This window comes from Mastigoproctus giganteus, chromosome 12, assembly GCF_048544385.1.
Source record: "Mastigoproctus giganteus isolate SK-2022 chromosome 12, ASM4854438v1, whole genome shotgun sequence".
In the NCBI taxonomy this organism is placed as follows: Eukaryota; Metazoa; Arthropoda; class Arachnida; order Uropygi; family Thelyphonidae; genus Mastigoproctus; species Mastigoproctus giganteus.
In genome coordinates, this window is record NC_143586.1 from 90,392,841 (window position 1) to 90,414,548 (window position 21,708).

Below are 21,708 nucleotides of genomic sequence, written 5' to 3' on the forward strand. Positions count from 1 at the left end.
GTTGAGAATTTACGAAAGTGGTTCCAAGCTCGGTTTTTATCACGCTTTGCTTTGGAGCATTCTTCATTCCATCACTAATTTTGGTGTACACTCTTGTGCAGGTTAGACTGGAATGGAAATTTATGCTGCAGATAATACGTTGCTGGTAATGTGGTCAGTTACGTCATCAAGATTCTGTTGCTGTGCATATTGCTTTTCAAGTATAACACAACTGGAATAGGTTTTCCAGTCTGCTTTTTGGAAGTTCCAAGAAGTACGGCCTTTAGGGTATGACCTGACCTGTGTTTGAATTGAACTGATGATAGGGAAATAGTCACTGTGGAATGGATCATTTACCACTAACCATTCCATGCGTGGAAAAAGAGATGCTGAACAGATGGATAGGTCTATGGCGGATGTAGAACCAGCAGGTAGTTGGAGAGCCAGAATTTAAAAGAGTCAGGTTATGGTTATCCAGGAATGTTTCGATTAGTTTGCCTCTACCATCCATGGTGGAGGATCCCCACAATGGATGGTGAGCACTGAAATCACCAAGTAAACAGACGGGAGGTGGAAGTTGCGTAATAAGACTGTCCAGTTCAGTCTGGGAGCAAGGATAATTCGGTGATATATAGATGGATGCAAGTGATAACGATATTCCCATTGCTATCCGGACTGCTACAACTTCTAATGAGGTTTTTAGTTGGAAATGTCTTGAGGGAATTGTAGATTCCCTCAAGATCCATCATTTTAACATTCAGTACTCCGACTCTTCCATCTTCTGTTAAAGCAGGTTACCTAAATTGCAAGATTCGTCCTTACATCCCAAACCCCATTCGCTGCTTTAAATGTCAGAAATATGGTCATTCTCAAACAGCATGCCGAGGCGATGCGGTATGCCCTCTTTGTGGTTTCAAGGAGCATTCTCAAGAAGACTGTACTCCTATTTGTTCAAACTGTAAGGAAAACCACCCTGCATTTTCTAAAGCATGTGACCTTTGGAAAACAGGAAAAAAAATCCAGAAATATAAAGTTGAACATAAAGTCACTTACCCTGAAGCAAGAAAGCAAGTGCTACTAACCATGCCTAGCCGATCATACGCATCTGTTCCCAGAACCAGCCACTCAGCTGCAACTCAAACAGATGTGTCCATAGAACCTAGAATTTCCTTTGCCACCTGGGCCAAAACTGTTTTATCATGCAATAAGAAACCTACAGTCAACGAAACCAGCAATACGCCGATCAGCATCCCAACTGATGCTATCTCAACCTTGCCCGAAACAACAAAATCAACTACCGTTGAAATTCAGAAAAGGGTGAAGCCACGAAATATCAACATGGAAACAGATGTCCAATTAGAGGATGACGACACAGTACTAGAGTTTCATGCTAGTGATATCATGGATACAGGACGCCCAATCTTTCCCAGAATTGAGAAACCAAAACCAAGCAGACAGAAATCTTCTCAGAAAAAAACAGTCAGATCAATCTTCCTCAAACAAATCCAACCAATGAATAAATTTCTACAATGGAACTGTAGAGGATTACGCAGTAATATAGACGACCTCAGTGATTTACTAACTTAAACTAATGCAGTAGGTGTGTGCTTACAGGAAACATTTTTATCACCATACGCTTCAGTCAAAATCAAAAATTATACTATGTTTAGGCGAGACAGGGTTTCTAATTCTCCTGCTCGTGGTTGGTAGTAGGTTGCCATCTTTTTTAGTCATGATTCTCCGTGCATGAGTCACTTTTTGTTCACTAAGCTCTTGTATTATTTCTTGTTCAGAGACAGTTAGTAAGTCCCATTCGCTGATGACGCCTTTAGAGGTGTTCAGAGTGTTATGTGACGTAACTGACACTGGAATGCTGTTAAAAGTTATCAATTTTAACAATTTTTCTGAATGGCTTGGTTTGGAAGCTTCAATTAGAAGGTCTCCAGATTGGAGACGCTTCATCATTTTAGGAGATCCAACAACCGATTCTAAGCATTTCTGTATTAGAAACGGCGATAACTTGCCTACAGGTTGTGTACGTAATGAGTGCATTGTTAGAAATGCTGGCATATTTGCACTCTGTTTTTCAGTCCGCTGTCTCTTCGGACGATTCAAGTCATGCTCTGAATCAGAGTTGACAGGTCTGGAGCCCGTGGGCTCTAGCGGTAGATATGCATCACAATCCATCGTTGCTCCTTTTAGCCCTGGAAGAGGGAATTCCTTCTCCCAGGTTACCAACCCCGCCACGTGGAGGCAGGAGCGGTGCCAACCAGTGACCAAGCGATCAGCAGAAGAGGAGAGTAGTACGTTGCTAGCGATAGCAATGACGTTGCAAGCGGGGTTAGCAGTAATGTTGCTAGCGGTGAAGCAGTGACGTTGCTCAGCGAGGGAAGTAGTAACGTTGCGAGCGGTGGAGGGATTATTTAAGCACTAGTACTCGCCCTAGGAAAATCGCTAGAAAATCGCACTAGGAAAATCGCTTGGCACTCGGGGCCATCTGCCCTTGTCTGACAACTGTAAACTTCCTGGACACCAGTGCGCATTGCAAATACTTCGTGTTAGGTAAACACACGCGATTGCAAATCAAATGTACATAGTTCCGATGATGCAGGCTGGTGATGGTGGTGTCCTAGCCTGCAGACAGCTCTATTGGGAGCCTTTTTGTCCTTCACCAGTGCAACAGAGTTGCACTGGTGAAGGACAAAACTTTGAATTCCAAGGTGAATTCAAACGCCAGACAATTCAAACAAATATCTTCAGCGTCGTTAGCTTATTGGCATGCAACAAATGTTTTACCTCCAATTTTCGATTATATCACGTGTGACTGTTGGTTCTCTTCTTCTTAGTTTTCCAGTCCGTATATCCCCTTTACAACAGTAGCTCCGTAACGGTACTCATGCTGCTTTGGAGAGAGACCTGTTATCATGACACCAACCATAATGTCTCTGTAAAACTACAGTACAAACACTTGGTAAAATTACCAGATCACAAATGCTGGCACACGTTAGCTGCAGTGAATACTGCCACTTGAACTCAGCGCGATTTTTAATTTTGCTGGAATGGGCCATGGTCTACATATGGGGAAAGAAGGAAGGATCATATTTCAGTATCTACGCAGTGAATATCATCTTTCTTGGCTAATTAATGCCGTAGTTGAATTATGGTTGGTTGATTGTTAAATGAAGTTAATTTATTTCGGGAAAATTGAGCTGCAGAAATCTAGAAAGCGAAGATTGTTAAATGAATCTGTAAACTTCCATTTTAATATTCAAGACATTTCATCCTAAATAAATGAAACTGTAAATCGTTTAACATTAGATACAAATTTATAGATTTATTATTATTATCGTAGAAGGCCAAAATGATTAAAATATCTGGAGAAAATAGCAGAAAAGATATCTCTTAACTATAAATAAAACAAAGAAATTTGTAAGGACCCATCCTTACAATAATTTAATAAAGTTTGTTAAATATTGGGAGAATTAATTGTAGTGTAAATAGTTAGTTTTCAGCTCAAATATCATGGGTTGGGAAACACTGGAATTCGAAGGTTATTCCAGACACTCCCAGTTAGTTATATCTCGGTTATAAAGGATTCCTTAAGCGAGTAAGTAAAAGTATAATAGACCGAAACAAATCCCACTTAAGACAGGAGCATATACTCTATAGAAAGGGCACTGAGTGCGGGAGTGGCCCTCTTAAAGATTTCACGGTGCGACTCTAGCAGGTGTGGGCGAGGTAGTAATGGATGTGATTGTGAGGTCACAAAGAAAGCCTGAAACTTTCTTAGTTGACCGGAACTTACATTTTACCTTCTAGAATGATCTCGTAATTTCCAGATCAACGGAAGTTCGGACACAAAAAGGATGATAAAACACGCCCACGGAAATGAAAGGAGACGAATAAGAATCACGAAGGAAAGGATGTGGAAGTCAACGATTGGCCAGGAAGAAAGCGGAGGTATTTTTGAGAGAACGTAGAGAAGGGTCTGAAAAAAAATTGATACTGGGGAGATTCGAGGAGTTTTTCTGAGGAAGGAAAGTCGTGGTCTAAGTTGGAGTCGTGGTCTAAGTCCTGGGGTAGATGGAAGTTGTGATAAGAACTCTGCGTACGACTACAATAGGAAGGAATGTTCACCTGTAGACATTGAAGCAGTATGGAAGGAGAAAAGAGAAACACACTCAGAGAATTCTTTAGGCAAAGAATAATCAAATGAGCAGTCGAACGACTGGCCTACTAGGAAAGCACCTGAGTCCACGGAAAAAATGCCGACTAGAAAGGAATATAGGATCCAGATTTAAATCCAGCCGCGCAATACCCTGTAGGAAAACATCAGAAAGATTACCGTGATCCCGGATGGGCGCCTTCCGCATTCCAGTACACGAAGGGCAGATAGGAAAGGAATCCGAGCAGGGAGAAAAGTCCAGACAATCACGTAAGTGTTAGGAAGTTTACTGAGAATAAATGTACCTATATTAATAAGGGAAGGACTATAGGAGAATGCTATATAGTTAAGGAGGGATGTCTAAGTGATGAATATATGTATATAAGTGTAATATAATTAAGGCGTAAGTAATCTGTAATTGGAAGTGAAGTCCTATATATTAAAGTTTGATAGAAAGAAAAGAGGTAATAATTAATTAAGAATTGTTACGATTGAGTAAAGGTTTTCTAACTAGTGTGAAGTTAAAGGTTGAACTTTAATTTATTATGAAAGTTGAATTATTGTGAGTATATCTGATTGGAGTAGGAGTTCATTAACAGGTGAACTATTAAGGAGTTGTGGACTAATTGATCAGAAGGGTACTATTTAATTGAGTTGATTAATGTTTACTGTTAACCTGGCTACAAGAAAATGTTTGATTGAATAAATGTACTTTCCTTACAAGTTTGAGAAACGAACTCTTAAGGATTTTGTTAGCCAGTTCACTGACTGGTAGTTTGTTGTTCCATAATACAGACTGTTTAGGAGTAGAGTGAGACGGATTGTATGAGATGAATACTACGCCCTATCGAAGCCCATGTAAAAACATGAAGAGACACATGATATAATGTATAAGAATATGTATTAGAATTGGATAATTGTTGGTGAGATAATTGGTTTGAGATCAAGATATATACACATTTAAAAGTTAGAAAGATAACAAGTTTCCAACCAAATATTATAATCAGTTAGATATTATTGCAAGTTTTTATGTATGATATGTTAATAAACATTGTATCATTCTACATTCATGTGTGTGTGTCTGTCATTTCGAAACTCAGCCAGTCCAGTGGAAGAATACCTAATATATTTGGGGTCCCCTTGAGTCTGGGATTTTCTGTAATCAAAACAAGTCAGGTGTCAAAGTGGGAGGGGTTTATAAGGGGATATATAAATATAATAAATAAATAAATATAAATTAATACAAAAAAAGAAGATACAATAAATAAACATCATCTTTTACCACCCCCACAAATTCCTTCAGAAATTCTCGTTGATTTAGTTAGGTCGTTAACGAAGTCATTATTTACAAGAAATGCCCATATGGTGTTGGGCCACCATTTGCTTTTAAAGCTTGTATTGTACATGGAATAGATTCAACTAAATCTTGAACTGTCTTAAGAGGAATAATGGACCATTCTTCATGCATGAACGCTTCAAGCTCCTTAAGTGACGAAGGTGGAGGAAATCTGCTTTTCACCCTCCTCTCCAAATATGTCCACAGTGGCTCAATAACATTTAAGTCTGGTTATTGCACAGGTCATGAGAGATACCTAGTCTCCGTTTTATGATACTTAAACCGAGATTGGACAACAGGGGTCATGGCGTCGTTTGTGGGAAACAATATTTGCACCCTGGGATGAACCTGGTCATTCGGAATATCAAAGTAATCAATGGCAGTAACTCACACATTCAGGGTGATGATAGGACCTAAAGAATACTAATATATTGCTATCGAAACCATTGTTGATGTGCTTCCTTTGAAATTCGTCAACTCTCCCTAATGTTAGAAAAAGTGTGAATGATGATTCGTCTGTAAATATGACACATTTCCAATCATCGTGTCCAATTTTTGTGCTCCTTACACAATAGCATCTTCCTTCTAGTATTACCATGAGTGACTAGTGGCCTTTCAGTAGCTGCTCTGCCATAAATTTCAGCTTTATGAAATTCTCCGCGCACTGTTTTGCTGGAAACTGGACTGCTGAGACTCACATTAAGTTCTGCACTTATTTTTTAGACAGCACTTTTATATTTTCAGTGTCCGGCAGCCTCTTTCACAGTCGGCTTCGATTTTCTGCCACAGTTCTTCCTATTAGAATTTGTTTTTCCATACTTGGTGAATGCAGATATAACTCCGATCCAATTGCTCTGGATACGTTAAAAAAATCTGTGGTTTAGTCACCGACGCCCCTGCTAAACGTGCACCAACGATTCGACCTCTTTGGAATTCAGACAGATTAACCATTTATATATATATATATATATATATATATATATATATCTTTTTGTGTCACCTCTAAATAAACATCAGCTTTTATATCGTATTTCCTTCACAGTACAACTCTAATAAGCGAAAAAAACAAATCACTGCATGTTCATAAATGCATACAGCCATTGCGAAACTGCTACTTCCATATGAGGAATTTTTCATTACTTTTTCAACTTCCTGTATGAACAGAAACTACCAATACTGAAAAATAATTTGGAACCGGTTTAACAAAGGCAAGGAATGGAGTGGTGTGGAAAACTTTTTCCGAAAAGAAAACTTGGATCATATAAAGTTGTGTAAGTGTACTTTGTCAAGAGGCAATTATGCAATTCAAACTACCCCGAACCGTGGAGTGATTTATTTTCGACACGTGTTGTTTCTGCTGAAATAAATTCACTCTGAAACTCTATTTCAATGAACTTATTCCTTCGGTACTCAGTTCATAATTCTACGTTCTCGCAAGAAAAAACAGGCCACGCTGGTTTCGACTCCAAATGGACCAGCAAAAGAGTGCAGTTGCACACTTATGTTGGTTTGCCCGGAAGTGTGTCTGCAACCCTAGACGTTGCCTTGTCTCAGTTAAAAGGGGACAATGACTTAGATTTATCAGAAAGAAAATTACACGACTGAATAAAAAAATAATTTGGCATTCAGTTCGCATCTGGGTTAGTCACTGTGGGAGTGGTTAGACGGACATCTGTAAAGCTGTTTGTAAAGCACAGAATTTCTCGATGTACAATCGATAACGTAGTCTGGTGACGCTCTTGTCTGTCTGTCTCTCGTTCTCTTCGTGCAAGTGTGAGATGGGTGTGGAAAAAGTTTGTATACAAATGATGCTTGATTAGTCCCGCCCTCTGTCGTCACGAAGGTACATTAAAGAAAGCCGAATTACAATAACGAAAGTTGTAATTCAGACGCAATTAGTAAAATTACAAATCAAATCTGACTGTCCTTAAATGCTTCGGATAATAGACATTTCCTATAACTGACGTTCGGATAATCGACGTTGAACTGTATATTTCAATCCTTTCTTTCAAAAAGGAAAGATTTAACAGCAATATACCACTTGATACAAGGTTAGACTCTACAGAAGCTCAGGCAGAACAAATATTAAGTATTGGGGTAAACGTTGCACTTAGATTTCTGATTTAAAATATTACAGGAAATGACGAAATAGCATTTTCCTGTATAATGATAAAATTAAGTTGAAAATCGATTTTATTAAATGAGCCCAAAAGAACACCATCTTCATGTATTCCTTCGTAATGTTCATTGAGCAATCTTCAACTGGTATTTTTTATAATATCGCCCTAAAGAGGAATCTCTGAATATAATAAAGATTTTGAAGTTGTAAATTCCTTTTTTGCCTGAGTTGAATCAATGAAAAGCATTAACGCTTAGAAAGTGATAATGTGAACAAATTGCAGTACTGCAGATGTAATAAAATGATAAATTGCCTTTAATGCGTCCAGAATATTAAAGGAGAAAAAAATCGAATTTTATCGTTAAAAAAGATGAATTGATAGACGCTCGCGTACTGGTTCAAAAGCACCTGCGTGTCGAGTACTCTTCTGTTGGATCACAAAGCACATAGTTATGGGAAAATACAGCTACAACTTAGAATATACTGCATTAACTGCCAAGGGTTTTTGTGAAGTCAGTTTAAAGGGCGAAAGAAATGACAGACTAAGAACCGAGAAGTAGAAGACGATAAAGAAACAAGCGTAAAAAATGGTTATCCAATTTTAGGATGACAAACCTGGGATCATGTCGCTCTGCAATATGTCTGTATATACTGAAAGAATCGGTTATTTATTAACATTTTTATAGCTACAGTTATGTTTAGGACTGATCAGAAATCGAAGCGCTTCTTGCAGGAAGCTGTTTGATAATTGGAAGTCTGAAGACAGTCTTACATTGTAAATTCAATAGTTTGTCCTTATGAGCGAATAAATTCATGTTATGCAGCTGGCTCTAATCGATGTAGTAATATTTCAGGGAACTCTTACGTCGAACCATTTGTCCGCAGAGCGGAAGAATTAATGGGGATTTATAAGATTCCAAGGAGAGAACTCGAGAGAAAGTCTCAGCCTTTCTTGGTTGTAGGATTGTTAACAGAATTTTGAAAGACTCAAGATAAGCTCTCATTTAGGATTGCAATGCTAACTTTCAATACCATGATTACCAGTTAACCGTGGTAGAAGGTGTGTCAGAGAGAAGAGAAACGTTTACTTTTCTTAAACTTAAACGAACTTTTAAATGTTGAATGTTGTTTCCCTGTAACCGTAATGGACCTTTGCATTGGTAAGTTGAAAGTCAATTTCAAGGATACCCTGTATACAGAGAGAGATTTATTTCACTGGGAAGCAAAGCACTTACCATTTTTAAGATATTCGTATTTTGAAAGACTAAAGATCGTAAGCGCCATATTGTGCCAAAGATTTACTAATGATGGAATATTTTCTGTTATGGTTATCAGAGACAATTATATAAATTTATAAAAGTGCTTCAAAATTTGCACTATTGCCAAGAATGTGTAATAAAGTTAAAGGTTCATGCAAGTTGGATAGAGAGCAGAAACTGGCTTTCGGATACTCGAGTATTGAGGACATTCTATGAGAATAGTTTGGTTGTTAGTTGGGACTGACAGAAGTAACACTGAGGAGGGTTCTCTCCCATAAACAAGAATAGATGATTGTATAGGAATGACCGATTCCGAGTCTTGCTAAAATCACTTCTTCTCGTCGGCTTCTATTACTCCCTTAGAGGAGTTTAGAGTAGTGGGGAGTAACTTTTATTGAGTGTCCTCCAACTGCTGTGGGCTTTAATAGTTTTGCAGAATGTTGACTTTGGGTAGTTTCTACCAGAAGATCACCTGACTAGAGTCTCCTTGCTGATTTAGGTGAACCTGCAGCAATCTCTTTGTTTCTGCACGAGGAAGGGTGATAATTTGTTCAGAGGATATAGAATGCAAGATGAGGAAAGCTGGTAGTATCTCCTCCTTAGGGGTTGTTTTCAACCTCTTCGGTAGAGAAAAGTCATTTTTCTTTAGTCTTGAGCTCGATGGCAACATGTTATCCATCTTCACTCCTTTCAGCCCTGTAAAAGTCGATTTCTTCTCCCAGGTTGCCGACTCAGCCACGGTGAGGCAGGAGCAGTGCCCGCTAGAGTGACCAGGCGGTATAAAAGTTCCTTTTTAAAATTAAAAAGAAAAGTATTTAAAAAAAAATAAAAAACCACGTGCAAATGCAACATGTGACTAAACGTAAAGTGTGTTTAGGGTCTAACGGCACCAGGGGTTTCCCACATCTCCGCGTGGTATACATTGTCGTGTGTTACAGTATGCTGTAAAGCCCAGAGATTTAAAAGTGTATGACTATTGTTGGTGCAGTGAAGTGTACCGTTGTTCATCTGGCCATTTAGCCGCTGGATCCCTGCTAAGGCCAGTGGAGGCAGACCAGGTACACCAGTATTTTTAAATAAGTACTCTGGCAGGTCCTGCCACCTAATTTCCTGAGATTTCAGTGGACATGGGGAGCGCTAGGGGTTGGGTCAGGCCAAACGAGTTTTAAGGTATACAGTGTAGAATTAAGAATTTTGGGTGTAGGGCTAACATAATTTTGACATCGGTTGAACGCTAGTTGGAAAGCTAGAGGAGGAGGGGAGACTGAAGGATGGGGTGTGAGAGATAAAAGTATAGGGTCGATAGAATAGATGACCCCAAAATCAGTGAGGCAGGCCTGCCCCACCAGAAGGAAGGAGGGGTCGGGGAGTATATACTGCACAAACTTGTGCAGTATATACTCCCCAACCCGCAGTGCAAACTTGTTGCACTGCACAAGTTTGTTTATTTATTTATCTATTTTTAAGAAACGAATTAGCACAGGTACTGCGCCATCTTGAATCTCCTATTTCTATTGGTTAAAATGAACTCGATACATATTCCATTAAAATAATTGACGCAATAATTAATTAAAATATCGTGGCTTCTATAATGATTATTAAGTTTGTGAATATTTGAAAATTCTGTTTCTTTTAAATAATGACTAATAAGTTACAATTAGAAAATCAGACCACTATTTAAAAAAAATAATAAGAAGAATATTGTAAGAATTAGGAATAGAGGCAAAAGTTTTGTTAATTATCTGTCTTATCAGTGCCTACCACTTTAAATTTTATTGGCTGTGTGTATTTACGTTGGGGTTCAAAGAAAGTGCATCATCTCTTAAAATTGTAATTGTCCGAATAACGTAAGTATATGGCAATATTTCTTACAGATTGCATCAGATAAGATTTACACGCGTAGGTGATGACGTAATATTGCATCAGCAGTTACTTTCAGCTATATAAGCACGCTCTGCAAGAGTTGCAGTCATTCCTTGCGGTGTCAGGATGGCGAGTTACGTGCAGTTGACGCCACGAAGAAAGAGTGCTATTGTTGCTTTACGTGAGGAAGGATGTTCTTACCGTCATATTGCTTATAGTGTCTTGTAATCAGTCGACAGTGTAAAGTGTATTCGTGTCAAACGGCACCAGGGGCTCCCCCCATCTCCGCGTAGTATACATTGTCATGTGAAACAGAACACTGTTGAGGCCAGAGATTTAAAAGTGTATGGATTTTGTACATGTGTACCGTTGTTCATCTGGTCATTTAGCCGCTGGACCCCTACTGAGGCCCATACTCGGCCCCGTGGAGGCAGACCAGGTACACCAGTATTACAATTATTTACTCTGGCAAGCCCTGCCACATAATTTCCTGAGATTTCAGTGGCAAGGGCCTAGGTTAAAAAAAAAAAATGGGGTAGACACTAGAGGTTTAGGTAAGGCTGACTGAGATGGGTTTTAAATGAGGGTTAGGTTAAATTTTCACATTGAAGTTTAGCAGCTTGCAGTGGGACATTCACTTGCAGTGGGTCGGTAAAGGTAGAGTGGGGGGAACAGGTAGAAGTATGGGAACGAAAGAGAAGGCGATCCCAGGAGTGTCAGTGGAGCAAGCCCCACCAGGGGAAGAAGGGGGAGGGGATGAGAGAGAGACCCATCTCTTCCCCTTCCCTCCTAGCGATGGGGTTTTAAAAGTGAACTGGGCAAGGGTGCCCAGTTCAGAACGCCAGGCGGCGTGCTGCAGCAGATCTGCTGTGTTCATGTCCAGTCGTTGCGTCGCACATGGGAAAAAGAGTCCCGCCCAGAGAGATCATTGTCTAATAGGAGTCCGCACAGATGGTGACGGATCGTCTATCATTTGCGATGGATGTTCAATCCTGGGAGAGAGAGAGAGAGAGAGAGAGAGAGAGAGAGAGAGAGAGAGAGGGGTCCCAATAACGGCCATAGTCTGGTTCAGTATGGATGCTCATGTGCAGGGAGCCCTGGGCTAACGGCGTGCATCATTGATTGCAATTTGTGTTCACTTTCTTGCAAATAAGTCTTGTGCAAATTTGGCGAGCGCACTATACTCATCGAAGCTGTCCAGGAGATGGTGTTTCCGGTCCTGAGGTAAGTAAGTTAGTCTGGTGATTAGTATTCCACATAGGTCGTCGTACAGTGGGCATTGGTGCATCAAATGTTGCCAGCTCTCGCGTTCCCCACATGTAGAATGTGGGTCCTCCACGAGCCGAAAGGCTGCAAGTTTTTCACTAAAAGGTCCGTGACCCGTCAGGAGGTAAGTGGAGTGCAGACCTGGGTGGAGCCAAGGCGGTGATTTAGGGTAAACTTTGTGTATGTCTGGAAGAAATTTCCTGGTCACTTCTCCTTTGGTGCTTTTTGTCCAGCGGGTTTGCCATTCTTGCTTCAGATGCCCAATAATCGGGTCTTTTCGGTCTTTCTGTCATTTGTAGGTTCGATGGTGAACCCCATGAATGTGACGGGCATCCCTTTAGATAGGTAGTATGATAGGCCACATCTGACAATCTCCAGGTCCAGCGGAAAAACCCCCGCCAGCATCTGGAGCGCCTGCGTACTGACAGTCCTGCATGCGCGAGTTATTATTAGAAGGATTGATCTCTAGATTGAATCAAGAATTCTTTTATTTACGGCCATGACTGTCTTGTGGAACCAGATTGGAGCAGCATATGAGATTGTTGGTATAAATGTAGCCTTATAGTAGAGAGAGAGTAATCAGTCGACAGTGAGTAGATTCCTTTCCAAACTCAAGAATACTGGTTCTGCCGATAGGGGGAAAAAAAGGAAGCGGACACAAACGAGACTCTACGCCAAAACAGGACCGCGTTTTGAAGCGCTTATGCCTTAAAAACCGTAAAGCTCCTTCGTCTGAGCTGAAAAGAAAATGGGAAGAACATACAGGAGTGGTAGCAAGTGCAGTAACAGTCAGAAGACACCTCTTCAAAAATGGAATTGTAGCCTGTCGTCCTAAGAAGAAGCCCCTCCTCACACAAAAAATGAAAAAAGGCCGATTAATTTTGTGTAAGTTGCGTGTCAAATGGAACCCCGAGCAGTGGAAGTCAGTTATTTTCTAGGATGAGAAGAAATTCAACCTGCTTGGTCCTGATGGGAGACAAATGATTCGCCGTAGGCGTGGTGAAGAATACCATCCAGACTGTATCGTGTCTACAGTGAAATTTCCTACCAGCCAAATGATATGGGGGAGCATTTCGTATCGCGGAGTAGGTCACCTGCAGTTTATAAAAGGTTCCGTAAATGCCAATGGATACCTGGCTATATTGGAAGGCAAATTGCTGCCAACCATTAAGAGACCATTTCAACCTGCCAAGTAACTGCATCTTTCAGGACGACTCTGCTCCTTGTCATCGGGCAAAAAGTGTAAGTAAGCACTTCAGTAGTTACTTTAGCTTCATTTCTGCATTAGAGGTTCGACAGCAATGTGATTACATTTGTTACAGGTGAAAAAATGGTTGGAAGAACGGTCCATTACAACTGTTAGCTGGCCAGGAAACAGCCCGGATTTGATTCCTCTTGAGAACTGTTGGCATCGTGTGGAATCTGCAGTTACCAGAAAGAAACTATCAGTTGGTTATCTTCAGAAATTGATCTTGCCAATGCCTCGATGGGGTGCCGCTGTCATCAGGGCCAGAGGCGGGTCAACTAAATATTAGTTTGAACCTGGTGAACTTTTCATTTTGTTTTCCATTTAAAATGATAAACTGAAGCAAATTGAGGGCTTCTGATAACATTTAAGCCATAATTGTGCTGTTTACCAAAACTGTTGTATAAAGGTTGCAAATGCTCATTTTGGAATATTTTGAGAGCACCCGTCAAATATTACTTAGCTTTGCCTTAACTATTAATAATTATCTTATGTTTATATTTCTATTTGTGATACTAATTATTAATGTAACATATCATCCCGAAAAAAGGTTAGAAATGTGAAATTCCTAGGTGATGCATTTTCTTATGCCCGTGAACAGCAGTGTATATATTAGGGTTCTTATGCATTGCTGAAAAAAAAAAAAACTCTTGAGATAATCGAACTGAAAAATCCAACATCTTTCTGGCTGATATTTCTTTCAGTTTACGTTTGTTGTCAAGTGATATTTGTAGCGCTTTCTTTCATTTATAAGAAAACTTCATAAGGGAAAGTCTAATACATGTTCGCTCGGCAATGGGAAAGTTAGACACTGCTCTCGCAAATTTTGACTAATGGTCATAAATTTTAATTACATAAAAAAATCTAAAAATCCTTATTTTTTAACGTTCATGACATCTGTCAATCAATAATGGCATATTCTCGTAGAAGGTATTAATTCTAAATTAGAAATTTTAATAATTGATTAATTAATACATAAAATACTGAAGCATTTTGCAGCTATAGACATCGAACGAACACACACACACCAATAAAAGTTTCTTTGTAAAAATAATGATCCCTCCTCAATGACACCGATGTTTCATTTTTAGGGGGCTGTTGCCTCGCTTGCATTACAGAGAAACAGAACTTTTTACAAGAGAAGTACGTAGACTTACTCCATAATTCTAGATTAAATCAAAAGAAAAATTTGAATAATATTCAAAGCTTTTTTTAATAAGTTGTACTGTTGCTGTTGTACTTTTATTCGTATTTTAATATCGTGTATTTATATTAATATATTTTTCATATACAAAAATATTTTTCTTGAATAATGTTACAAGAACAGGAGTAGTTGCTCTATATCTGTAAGTGGATTGAATAAATAAATGTAAATCATTAATTCTATCGTGGTACAAAATTCATATAATACCTATTCATATACAAAATCTTATTTTTATGGGTGGAAGAACTATTTAATTAGTTAATTATAAATTACTTTCTTCAAATGTTTTGTTAAAATTTAAGATTGGCTGAGTGAGGATAAATTTATATATATATATATATATATATATATTTTTTTTTTTTTTAATTTAACAATTGTTATTAATGATGACTTCGAGGTGGAACCCCCAATCAGGGAGAAATAATATAAGAGCAGCAATAATAATAATAATAATAGTTGGAGACAAATTAAATAATAAATAAATATTAAATAATATTTTTTTCTGATCAAAAAACCCAAAGAGCCAAAAAAAAAGCTAAATAGCCAAAAAGTAAATAAATAAAATACATTTATAAAAAAAATAAGAATTGTTATATCGACTGTCATAAAAATTGAAGTTGTAAATATGACCAAATAGCTGTATCCCAGTGTATAAAAATTCTTTTGTGTTAAATAAATATTAAACATTTTATAACCAAATCTTGAATAAATTCAAAATATTTTAACAAGATTATTTTAAAGAAGACACGACAATCCGCATGCCACGACTTGACTACAAGCTGATTCTGAAAACTGAGATATTTAAAGTGACACCAACTGCCATCTGTCGGCAATAAAGTAAATTAATTAATTAAAATTTTCTTGAATATTTTTATTGTTAGGAAAGACTAAAATATCCACATAACAACAAGTATTATAATGGCCTTTATACGCCACTATAAACTACTGCAATATTGTAGAATGAATGCTTCAATAGCATATTAATAAGTACTACTCATGAAATTGTTAAATGAACACTACATACAATGCCCGCATATTCTCTAAAATATCAAAAATAAACAATTACAATCCTACTGCTTTGCTGTTTTTACTTTCGAAGCCTTACTATTTACTGAAATTTGGAAAATTCTAAATACAGTATTCTGCTTGATATGCTTAAAAATCGTACGCGTAAAAAGAAACAAAAAAAAAAAAAAAAAAAAAACGCGGTATTGAGCTCCAGTGATAGAGTTTCTTTTGTTCTCCACAGATGGCGCTAAGATATTCAGCTGAATGAAATTGCGAACAGCTCAAATTATTTCTGACAAAAAAAAAAAAGTAAATAAAATAAACATAATAATAAGTAAAATAAAGAAAATATCGCGAAATCATTTCATTCCTTTACAGTTTAAGAAGGTTAAATTTACAATTATTCGTAAACGTAATTTCATTTATGACACTGACGTATTTTAGTATAATGAAGAAAGCAAATTTTTTTAGAGATTACTGAAATTTTACACGTTAAATTTCGAGATTTGCAATTCTCCAAAACTATTCAAAATATATAATTTCAGTAATTGATTCGTAAGTGTTGGAAGTCTACATTAATGGCGCATTGTCTGTCCCTTGTTAAACTTGTGTTGTGAACTTGAGTACAGTACTGTTATTGAAAGATCCAAATGTTAGCTGCAAATATCCAAGCTAACATATATAGAAATCAGAATGGGAATATAATTGATAGAAATTCAAATGAGTTTATCAAGTTCATGATGAGGTCGTCATCATTATACAAAGTTTAAGAGTTGAAGTTGGAGGTTGGCTAGATGTTTGAGGACAGATTCTTATTTCATTATAAGCATTAGAGAAAGCTTCATTAGTTCATTACACTCAACAGCAGTAATGAACGTTTCACTGTCCTGGTAAGAAGATATATTCAAATTTCCATCTTAACTCACTTCTTCACGTTGTTATTACTTATATAAAAATAAAATAAATATTGGTATTAACGTGTGCCCAAGCGTGCGTTCATAATCGTAAATGTATAATTTCTGTACAATAGCAGATTTGCATACTGTGCGGGCTGAAAAACTCGGAATTACCTCACGGGGAGGACCCTACATCTTTCGCCTGTAGTCGGCTAACTACAGCTTCGAATGAAGAGGACTTCAAAATTTCTTCATTCGTCAATGGGAATTGAACCCAGAACTCTCCAAACGAGTAGCAAACGTCCATATATCGTGCCGACTAGGCGGCTATTGAGGGCTCATTATTTATATAGCGCATTTAGCGTCCAAGACGTTATTGGGTTGTGTGTATTATGTCTATATTAGTGCCTTCACGGGCATAAAACTATATTCACGTCACCTGAGATTGGTTAACTACAGCACTGATTGAAGAGGCCATCGAGAGTTCTTTCACTCTCCGACGGAATTCGAACCGAGACCTCTCCAAGTGAGTATAAGCCGCGAAACCATTATACCTTCATGAAGGACTCGAAGTCTTTGATTTATTTTTAGGCGATTTGGGTTTTATTTTAGGGGACAAACACTCCTGCGTAGAACGTGTAGGCTGCTGATTCGCTTTCATTTTGTTTGCTACTTTTAATAGATTCACGTTTCGTGGTAGCAGTAGAACAATCATGTGGTAAATTGCAAATTATTAATACCTTCACTCGAGTAATTGTTATTATTATAATTTAAAGTCATTTGCGTTTATAATTTCTCCATTTCTAACCATATATTTAAAACAAAAGAAAATTTTTCTAGATTTTTACAGATAATCAGCCATAAAAACAATAAAATACTAAATATTCAAATAAATTAGTATACATTAGAACTAAATTTACTCCGACGACCCTTAGGAAATATTTCATGACAACCTCCACCCAGGTTGGGTATGCATCACTAGCAGATATTCCAGTAATTGAGATAATGCTGCAAACATTACATTATCTAAGTTCGTGTTTTTGGCATCGACGTGAATTAATTCATTACATTAAACTTTTATACACTTCACCATAGTTTTAGTGAAGCTACCGGAAATTATTTTCCCTTAATGACACGACAGCCATCGCAGGTATATTCTGTTTCCTTTCTTTCTTTTTCCAGTGGAAGCACTTCCATCATTGTTGTTCCATGTCACTTGCACGTGCTTCATATTGGAGACTATGGGATTATTTGTTAATTTTGAGCATCTCAATTAACTTTCAGATACAAAAAAAAGAAAAAAAAAAAAAGGAGAAATAAAATGGTTCTGTGAGTCATTTCTAAGGACTTTCAACGAAATCCAATTTAAAAAAAAAAAAGTCACCCGAATGTAACATTCCATAATATAGTATTTTCTTTATTTATTCCTAGATTAGTTAGCTTTATTCCTAGATCTCTTGATAAAGAAACATAATAACTCTCTCTCTCTCTCTCTCTCTTAATAGAAATATAGAGAAAACAAAGAGCTACAGGAGCTATTATGTTTAATTACAATCACTCCATGAACGCAGAAAATAGGTATTTTTAAATGTTTCATTCTTGGTGGTGGTGGTTGTTATGCAAATTTCACGACACGGGCAACTATGGCCAATATGTGTCTGTCAGAGTCACTATGTTCATTTTAATGATTATGGATGAATATATCAAAGAGTATTTATTATTCCAAGATGTTTAATATATATAAAGAGCTCGCTTAGGTTTCCTTTGTCACCAAGTATATGAAAGAGGGTTAGAGGAGCTTGCAAGTTTGCTAATGATTGGAAGGAAGTGGTTAGAATGGCTGAATAGGATGGACAATCAATCAGGATGTGCCTTACTGTAAGTTGTATCTGACAGACAGACAGAGCAAAGCGGGGAATCTTCTCTTAGAAGTAAATGTTTGTGGGTGAGAAAGATATGCCCAATGCGCAGTCTTGTCAATATAACTTCCTCCTGTACGTGAGCTAGAACGCCATGAACATAGATCTTTTTTTATTCTGCGAAGTTTATCGCACGGTTGGTCCCTCCAAAGTTGTTTCCAAATGGAAGTATTTTGATATGAAATACATCCCTATAATTTGTAAATGGTACAAACTGAAAGTTATCTTGTATATTACGATCTGGATTTTTGTGGCTTGGTCTGCATGATTATTTCCTGGGATTACAACATAGCCGGGAATCCAACAGATAGATACTTGTTTTCTTGCTTTATGCAAAACTCTGAGTTGTTTTTTAAGATGCTGAATCAAGGAATTCGATTAATATTTGCTATTCTGTAGAGCTGCTACTGCACTAAGGGAGCCAGTATAGATTAGAGCAGGTAGAAGCTGATGCTCGATAATACCATCCAGTGCTAGTTTTATAGCATATAATTCTGCTGCGAAAATACTACAAACATGAGGCAAGGAGACAGATATAGTATATTCCGGTAAAACTCCTGCTGCACCTATTGAGTTATTCGATTTTGATCCATCCGTGTAAATCTGATGACTGTTTCTATTTTCGAAACTGTGCAGTGTTTTGCGTGGAGCTTCTGTATAACGATTGGAAAGATCTCTTTTTTATTCCTGTTTGTAAGATGTGGTATGGACAAAGGCATAGTCGGCATCCAAGGAGCTTCTGAGTTTATATCTACTGAAATGTGCTTGAAATGTATTTCCCAAACTCGAGCTAAGTGTCTGAGACGCAGTCCTATTGGTTTATTTTCATTTGGCTTGCAATCATAATTACTCGTCCATAGTGGATCGTGAATAATGGACCAATTTGGATGTGATACAGTCAGCCATCCAATTTGGATGGCTGACTGTATATTTTTTCCACCTACATGCACAGGAAATAATCTCGTCGAAGGTGCAGCGGGAGTTCCGATGTATCTGCATATAGGCTGTAAATTGGTGAAGTTCTAAAGGCACCTAGAACTATACGGGGAGCATTATGGTGAATGGTATCTAGGTGATGTAACATGCTCCTTCTTGCTGAAGCATATACACAGGAGATCTATAATCCAAACGAGATTTAATCAAAGTTTTATATAATTGTAGTAATGTGTACCTGTCGGCTCCCCAAGCCATTGAAGATACTGTGCGCAAGACGTTACGTTTTGAGAGGCAACTAGTTCGAAGTCTTAGTATATGTTCATGAGAGTTTGGTTTTCTATCTAATATTAAGCCTAAGAAGGAGAAATTCTGAACAACAGGTAGAGCAATTTTATTTAAGTATAAGACCGGTTCAGGATGAAGACCACGCATTTTACAGAAATGTATAACAGCTGATTTTTTTCTCAAATATTCTATATCCATTATTTTTAGTCCATACTTCTATTTTGTTTATGGATAATTGGAGCTGTAGTTCTATTGTGTTCATGCTTTGTGATTGAAATGAAATGGTAAGATCATCTGCATACATATAGATTTCCAGTGAAGGTGGTATAACCTTTGTGATATTGTTCACCCGCAGAGCAAACAGTGTTGCACTTAATACTGAGCCCTGGAGGACCCCTTCCTGTTGTATATATATTGTAGATAAACAGTCTTTATATCGTACCTGAAACGTTCTGTCAGTAAGGAATTTTTCTATAAATTATGGAAGTTGTCCTCTGTATCCTAACTGAAATAGATCTCGTAGGATTCCGAATCTCCATGTTGTGCCAAAAGCTTTTTCAAGATTTAGGTTTACTATAACCATATGCTGCTGCTTTCTTGTAAATGAGTTTCTAATATTTGTTTCAACTTTGACGTGTAGACCAAGTGTCGACCTATTTTTCCTAAATCCAAATTTATGGAGTGATAAAACATTCTCTTTTTCCAGCAACCACAAAGTCTATTGTGCACCATTCATTCAAGGATTTCCCCTAAGCAGCTGGTCAGTGAAATAGGGCGATAATTATATGTATAGGAAGGATCTTTTCCGGGTTTGGGATATGCAAGAATAATTGCATGGATACAGGTTGTTCAGAAAAACTCTATTATATAGAGCTAGTTGGATATCCAGACAATCAGAGTTTAGGTGTTGTATCATAGTACAATAAATGCCATCGGGACCTAGTGCGCTATTAGGCAATTTTTGTAATGGTTTTAAATAATTCCTCTTTCAGGAATGGTATATTATAGGAATGAGATATCTTGGTAGAGAAATTCAACTTACTCCGTTCAGCTTGCTCTTTATATTTTTGACAGTCAGTGCAGTAGCTTGTAACTGCTAATGTGGAAGCAAAAGATTCAGCCAGAATTTCTGATATCTCGTCAGTTGTAAAAACGTCCTGCCCTTTCCAATGGAAGATTGGAGATTGTATGCTTTAAGTGGATATCTTCCACTTAAAATACAAATTTTTTTTTCCACACCAAAGTTAAAAAAAACTCGAGTTCCTAGTAAGTGTGGAAGCAAACATGATTCAAGAAATTTTCTTTGCCTTTTTCTGAATTCTCCTCGCTTCGACTTTGGCTTTTTTATACGCAATCAAATCGAGGGTCCCCCCAATTTGATTGAGGATTGAGGATTCCAGAAATTGAGGGTCCCCCCTCAATTTCCGGAATCCATTCCATGCACGATTTTGTTTTGTTTTTGCCGTCGCACATTCTGCATTCCACCAAGAGTTGTACCGTGCCTGCCTTGCCTTACTTCAAAAGCTACAATACCTTTGAGGTATTGTACATTTTGAAGCTTCTAGCAGTTGATCGTTGATATACAGGGTGTCTCAAAATTATTGGTACAAACGTTTAGGGGAGGTAGGTAACATCTAAAGGAATGTGAATCGCACAGGAACCCATAACCGGAAACGTCACCTTAAGTCGGTACACGGCGCTGTTCATCAGTTCGCGAGGGGGAAAATTTCTGGTTTACTCATTCAATAAGTAGTCGCCGCACGAAGAGCATGCATCGATATACGAACTGTGAGCTGGCAGACATGCACCTAGTGTATGGATTAGCAGAGGGCAATAGAAGAGCCGCTCAACGAATTTATGGAGAACGCTTCCCAGACAGACATGTACCGGACCACCGTTTGTTTGCGCGTGTGCATCAAAATTTGTGCGATTATGGGTCATTTAGAAGTAACAGGAGTAGTGCGGGCAGACCACGTTCGACGCGAACTCCCGCCATGGAACAAAGTGTGTTGAATGCCGTCCAGAATAATCCTACTACCAGCACACGTGCCGTTGCCTCTGACTTAGGAGTGTCTCGTTGCAGTGTACAGCGTGTCTGGCACGACGATTCCTTAAACCCCTTTCATCTCCAAAGGGTTCAGTTACTGATCCCCCAAGATCATCCTGCACGTGTGGCTTTTGCGCAGTGGTTTCTCCAAGAAAGTGTTCAACAAGACTTGAATTTTCT

The 21,708-nt window shown here is 38.1% G+C and overlaps 1 protein-coding gene across 1 annotated transcript in view; it reads right to left on the bottom strand.

Moving 5' to 3' along the window:
* Positions 1-21,708, bottom strand: part of LOC150077262 (potassium voltage-gated channel protein Shaker-like) — a 325,204-nt gene that overhangs the window by 207,831 nt on the left and 95,665 nt on the right. The window lies entirely within an intron of this gene.